We start from the raw sequence: 6,000 nt of genomic DNA, 5'->3' as shown, positions 1-6,000 counted from the left end.
CACAAGCTCCGAAATTCAAAAAGATGCCAGGAGCACCCAAGAAAAAACGTAGAAAGGATGCTAACGAGGACCCTGATGGAAGCAACAAGCAAAAGACCAAGATGAAGAGGTCTTATAAAAAAGGTTCTTGTCGCTATTGTGGGGAAAAAGCCCACACCAAGAGAAACTGTCCAAAAAGAAAAGCTGAAGAAATGGCAGCTGCTATAGCAGCTGCGGCAGCTGCTGCTAAAAGTGGTAATTCCAACCCTGCTGTTCATACCATTACTACTCCAGTTGTGAATCCTACTCATGCTATTCCACCTGCTGCTGTACCATCTCAAGTTGGTGCACATAAAAAAATTCAGAATGAAGGCCAGGCTGAGGTTGAACTTGGCATGAGTCAACCAATTATGTCTCAAAATGAAGATTCTCTACAGGTAATGGTATATTTTAAATTATACATTAACTTTAATCACTATGCAAATTTATTTTTTGTTCAAATTTCACTAACTTCACACTTTTTATAGATGGAGACTAGTTTAGTGCAACATAATGCAAGGCCCCCAAAGCTTACAACCAAAAGAATGGTGTCCCAACCATCTAGTACTCCACCAGCAACCAATGTACCAGTTGATCCAATGCAAGGTGCATCTTCAGGGACAGCCACACGACTAGCTAGTTTCATGAAATTTGTCCCTACTCCCGGATTCAAACCTCCAAGAAAAAAGAATTGAATTGTTGATCATTCTGTCTTTGGGAGCTTTATATGTAATAGGGGATTATACTTTTGGATTAGTTACCTTTTGGATTAGTTATCTTGTTTCTCTAAGTTTGGATAACTTTGTAATGATGACTTCTGGTTAGTTATACTTGGAATGGTTCCTTTTGGATAATTTACTTTGTTTTGTTTGTGTGTTGTATCAGCCTAAACTAGCTAGTTGTGTTTGAATTCAGTATCAATATGAATGTTTTATTAATGAATTATAAAGAATTTGGATGATATTTCTTATCTGACATTGTTATATTTTATTTTGTGTTGTTTGATTGATATTAACACAGGTACAATTTTTATTCATTGAGACTTAAAATAAAAACAGATACAACAATACATATAACAATATACGTTAATTTTTCTTCAAAATATTCCTGCAATCTGAATCAAAACCATCAAAATTTGGCTATTTATCAAAAAACATAAGGCCAATCTTCACCATTTCCATAATAACATAGCAACTACAAGCAAATTTATTAAAACCAATAAAGCCCCTCCCAATTTCAAAGCCCTAACATCAGATTCCAAACTTCCAATCTTCCAAGCAAAGTTCATCCTCCATTCTTCATCATTTTCATTTTTTGGTACTACTCTGCCTCTTAATTCTCCTTCTTTATAGAATTCATTAGCCCAAACAAACAACCCACACCACCTCTTGCCAACACTCTGCAAACAGATTCAGCGGAGATGGAGAAAGAATCAGACACTACAAGCGTTAGAAAAAAGTTAAGAATAATCTTGCACTTACATTGTAGTTTGGACACCCAAAAAAGGGTCTCCCTGGATTTGCATCTGTTCCTGACCATCTCAGAGCGGGTCTAAACCCACACCCACACCACTCTGGAAATAGTTCTTCTCTGCTTCGAGTGGTTCTCCAACCTCCATTAGAGCGTTGATTGCTGGAACTCCCAACGGATTTACTGATGCTACCTATCATAGACTTCAAAAAAACGTCCCCCAAAAGAGGAGTAAGAATCGACGAAGAAGTTAAGGGACTTCAAATGGATTTGGGGATTAGGGATTTAAATAGTTCATAGGGACTAAATTGATGCAAAAATTTCAAATGCCACGTAATATATCCGTTAGACGTCCAGTGTGGCAGTCCGTTGTACACATCATCTCTCCGGTAATAACTCTGTGGCAGAAACCACCGCAGGGACTAAATTGATTAAAATTTATAAAGTTTAGGGACTAAATAGAGGCAATTGAAACGTCAAGGACTAAATTGAGACTCGAGTGTAACTTCAGGGACCAAATTGAGTATTTTCTCCACCATTTTTTCTAAATTAATACAAATAGATTCGAATATATATATATATATATATATATATATATAGAGTAAATCGAATTCATTCAATTAGATTTACACACGAGAAAACAAGCACATAGTAAATAATGGTTTTAGCAAATCAAAACCGACTTATTCGATTTGTATACAAAATCACTCAAATAATTTGAAGTCCATTTATTTTTATAAATTAAATTTTTTAAATAAACTTTTTAAGTCATTTTTTAAAATTGTTTTGCATGGAATAAAATATTTTTTTATAATAAAATATAAATAAATTTATTAAAAAATATATTTATTCAAATTTTAAATACAATACTCTTTTTACATAATTAATAATTTAAAAATTATTTTATTTTATACAAATAATTAAAAAAATATTAAATTTAAATATAAATATTTATGTATCTATTTAAATTTAAAATAAAATACTTTACATAATTAATAATAATTTAAAAATTAAAAAAATATTTTATTCCATGCATTAAAAAGAAAAATAATCTAACTTTAATTATGAGACTTCTTCGCTAATGAATTATAACTCAAATGGCATAATTTTTCCATACTTAATTAAGAAGTTGTGGATTCGAATCTTCTATGTTTTGATAAAAAAAATTATGAGACTCTTTAGATTAATACTTAAAAAGATTACTAAAAAAAATTAGAATACTTTTAGTTTAATACAATAAATTATCTATCAATAAATTATGTTAAATTTTTTAATTAGATCTTCACTGTAACAAAAATATTTGAATTAATAAAATATATTATTTTTAAATTAAAGATACTATTAATAATTATTAATTTTTAAATAGTTTTTTTCAAAATAACAAAATAATCCTTTTCTTCTTTCTCTCCCACACATAATAACTATCTCTTCTTTTAATATTACATTCTCTTTTTGGACCACCCTCCCAACAATCTTTTCTATTATTCTCTTCATTTCGATTGCATCATTCCAAGAAATATGACAGACTCTGAATTTTGTAAGGAAAAACTTACAATTTTCTATCTCTTCTTCTTCACTTATAAATTGGTGTAACAATTTTGGGAGATTAATTTTAAAATGGCAGACTTTAAAGTAAACATAACCAAATTAAGTCGCTCATTTACGTATTCAACTCACCGGATGTAATTTTTTGTAGTTTAGAATTCCTTTGTCATATGCTCAAGTAAATATGGCGATTTGATTTTGAAGATTCGAAAAATGTTCCTATTTGATTGGCTGGTTTAGTTTTATTTATTTTGCGAAAAAAATGTGGTTATTAATAGATTAGCAAGAACAGGTGCTTTGGGTAGTTATGAATATGTAGGATGAGATCATAGAATCTCTTAAACTACTAGGCGAGATTTGCTAGCTCTTTAAGCCGTGCTCTGTTCTTGACTTTCACTCTATGCGCCGGTTAGCTGTGAAATCAAGCTAGCAAAGAGATTAAGAAAACTTAAACGAAGCACATTTTGTGTGTGTGTGTTTCTTTGGCATTTATAAGACAATTCTCAGGGGCTGACGAAAGTATTAATTTTGCTGAAGTTGTCTCGCATAAATATTTACAATTGGGTAATTTACGCAAATAAAATGATTGAAGAAAACGTTTACGTAAATGCAACATTGTCAATTTCCAGATGCAAATACAACAAACGCAACTATATATAATCCGATACACCCTGCAGCAGAACTTAATTGCACGTAATCCGCTACAGGGTATCGCGGATTACGTTGAGGGCGGGGTTACTCATAAACCACTACACCCTGTAGCGGTTTATGACCAAATGGCTTTTATGCATAATCCGCTACACCCTGTAGCGGATTATGAGTATAGTGGTGTTTATATGTTAGGGTTTAAAACCCATGATGCAAAATGTACGAATTGATACAAAATATAATCGTCATTCGCAGTAACTCGTACAAAAATAATACAGGTATAACTACATAACTAATACAGATATAACTGTCACAGGTCGTTAACCCTAACAGAAAATAAATAAGTCATAATTCATACATGGATAACTGTCGAAAATTAAGAGAGTCGGACGCTACTATGAAGATACTCTATGTTGAGCGCTGGCTCAGGCAAATGCTGTATGCCCCCTAGCTGTGGGAAGACCCTGTCAACCTGATGCCACTCAATAACTGCAAAGTAGATCAGGCTGGTGACAGCCCGCCATAACCGGCTGTACTCCTCGGTCAGTATCTCCGGATGGATGACTGCCAGTACGTCCAGCGAACTATAAGGCTCCCACACAATCTGATAGACAGGAGGCAAGGACAGCATTATACCAATGTATACATATAAATGTGAAAAAAACAATTAAAATAACAACAAACAAAAACAAAATACTTACATCTCGATGAGTCAGTCGATCCAATGCCAGACGATATTGTATAATCCGCCATTCCTTCCCATCAGAAGAGGGCAAATATGTGACCCATCTGAGTAGCAGAAATAGCACGTAAGTATGTAATTTCAAATATAGAACGTAATGAACTTGAAAGAAAGAATGAATTAAAGTATACCTGGATGCCAATGGAAAAGAGAAGGCATCAAAACCCGGCAGCCTCAGCGTGGGGAACCGCCAAAAGATCCATGACTGTAACAACTGTAGGGGTCTAGCCAAGTTGGTGACGTTTCTGTTCGCCACCCTGCACATGCATCGGTACAGCCATGCCAATGCAGCGGCGCCCCAGCTATAGCTGCCCATATCGTCAAGTCTCGCCACAAAAGGCAACCAGCGAAGGTGGACTCGATTAGCACTCTTGTCCATGAACAGCTGTGTCGACAGAAGCATCATAATATACACGCGTGCATATATGCGTACGGTCTCCTCCGAAGCATCCGCTGGTAACACCCTGAACCGCTCATGAAACCATGTGAAGTGGACTGTGTATAACTTTCTCTTATCCGGTGGCGGAAGCTCACCAAATAACTCCTCGAACCACTCCCATGCCGGTCTGACTCCCTCGATGTGCATGTGGAAGTCTGTCAAGCACCCGGAAACAGCCTGGCCATCCACGGGCAGCCCGAGCTGGTATGCTACGTCCTGGAGCGTGATAGTACACTCTCCGAATGGCATATGGAAAGTGTGGGTCTCAAGCCGCCATCTCTCAATAAATGCGCTGACCAGAGGTTCATCCAACTAGAACCAATGCGCGTTCAGCCTAGTCAGGTGGTACAACCCAGCCCTCTCTAAGTAAGGTATGATCCTATCATATAACGGCATATTCTGTTGCCTATGGACGCTATACACACATCGGGTTGGCTGCATTTTCAGAAATAAAGAACACCGGCTTAATTTCTAACAATAACATCACCAACCAAACTATAGCTTGCATTTCTAGTCTTAAGCTACTTGGGTTTTGAAATTACTAATTTACCTCTCTACCTTGACTATTAAATGTTAGATGTCAAAGTTTATATTTCAAATTTTCATTTACAAACCAAAACCTAAACTAAGTCTCTATCTATCTAATTAATGAATTACTTCCTTAATATTGAATAAAATATACATTTATTATAATAGTGTTTGGAAATACAGACACTTACCTCTGCATCGATGGTTATGGCTACGTGAGCAACGCTGTCGAGCCGGTACAACCGCCGTTCATCCTTCATTCTTCCAAACTACTCAAATATTTTAAATTTTCTCTCCCTTCTCTCTACTTTCTCTCTCTAACTTTCTTTTCAAAATAACTCAAATGATTTCCGCTACAGTCTCACGCGGTATATATAAACAACCCACTATACTCATAATCCGCTACAGGGTGTAGCGGATTATGCATAAAAGCCATTTGGTCATATACTGCTACAGGGTGTAGCGGTTTATGAGTAACCCCGCCCTCAACGTAATCCGCGATACCCTGTAGCGGATTACGTGCAATTAAGTTCTGCTGCAGGGTGTAGCGGATTATATATAGTTGCGTTTGTTACATTTGCGTTTAGAAATTGTCAATGTTGTATTTGCG

This window comes from Arachis stenosperma, chromosome 8, assembly GCF_014773155.1.
Source record: "Arachis stenosperma cultivar V10309 chromosome 8, arast.V10309.gnm1.PFL2, whole genome shotgun sequence".
Lineage (NCBI taxonomy): Eukaryota > Viridiplantae > Streptophyta > Magnoliopsida > Fabales > Fabaceae > Arachis > Arachis stenosperma.
The sequence above is the reverse complement of the archived record's forward strand: the minus strand, read 5'-3'. Positions refer to the sequence as shown.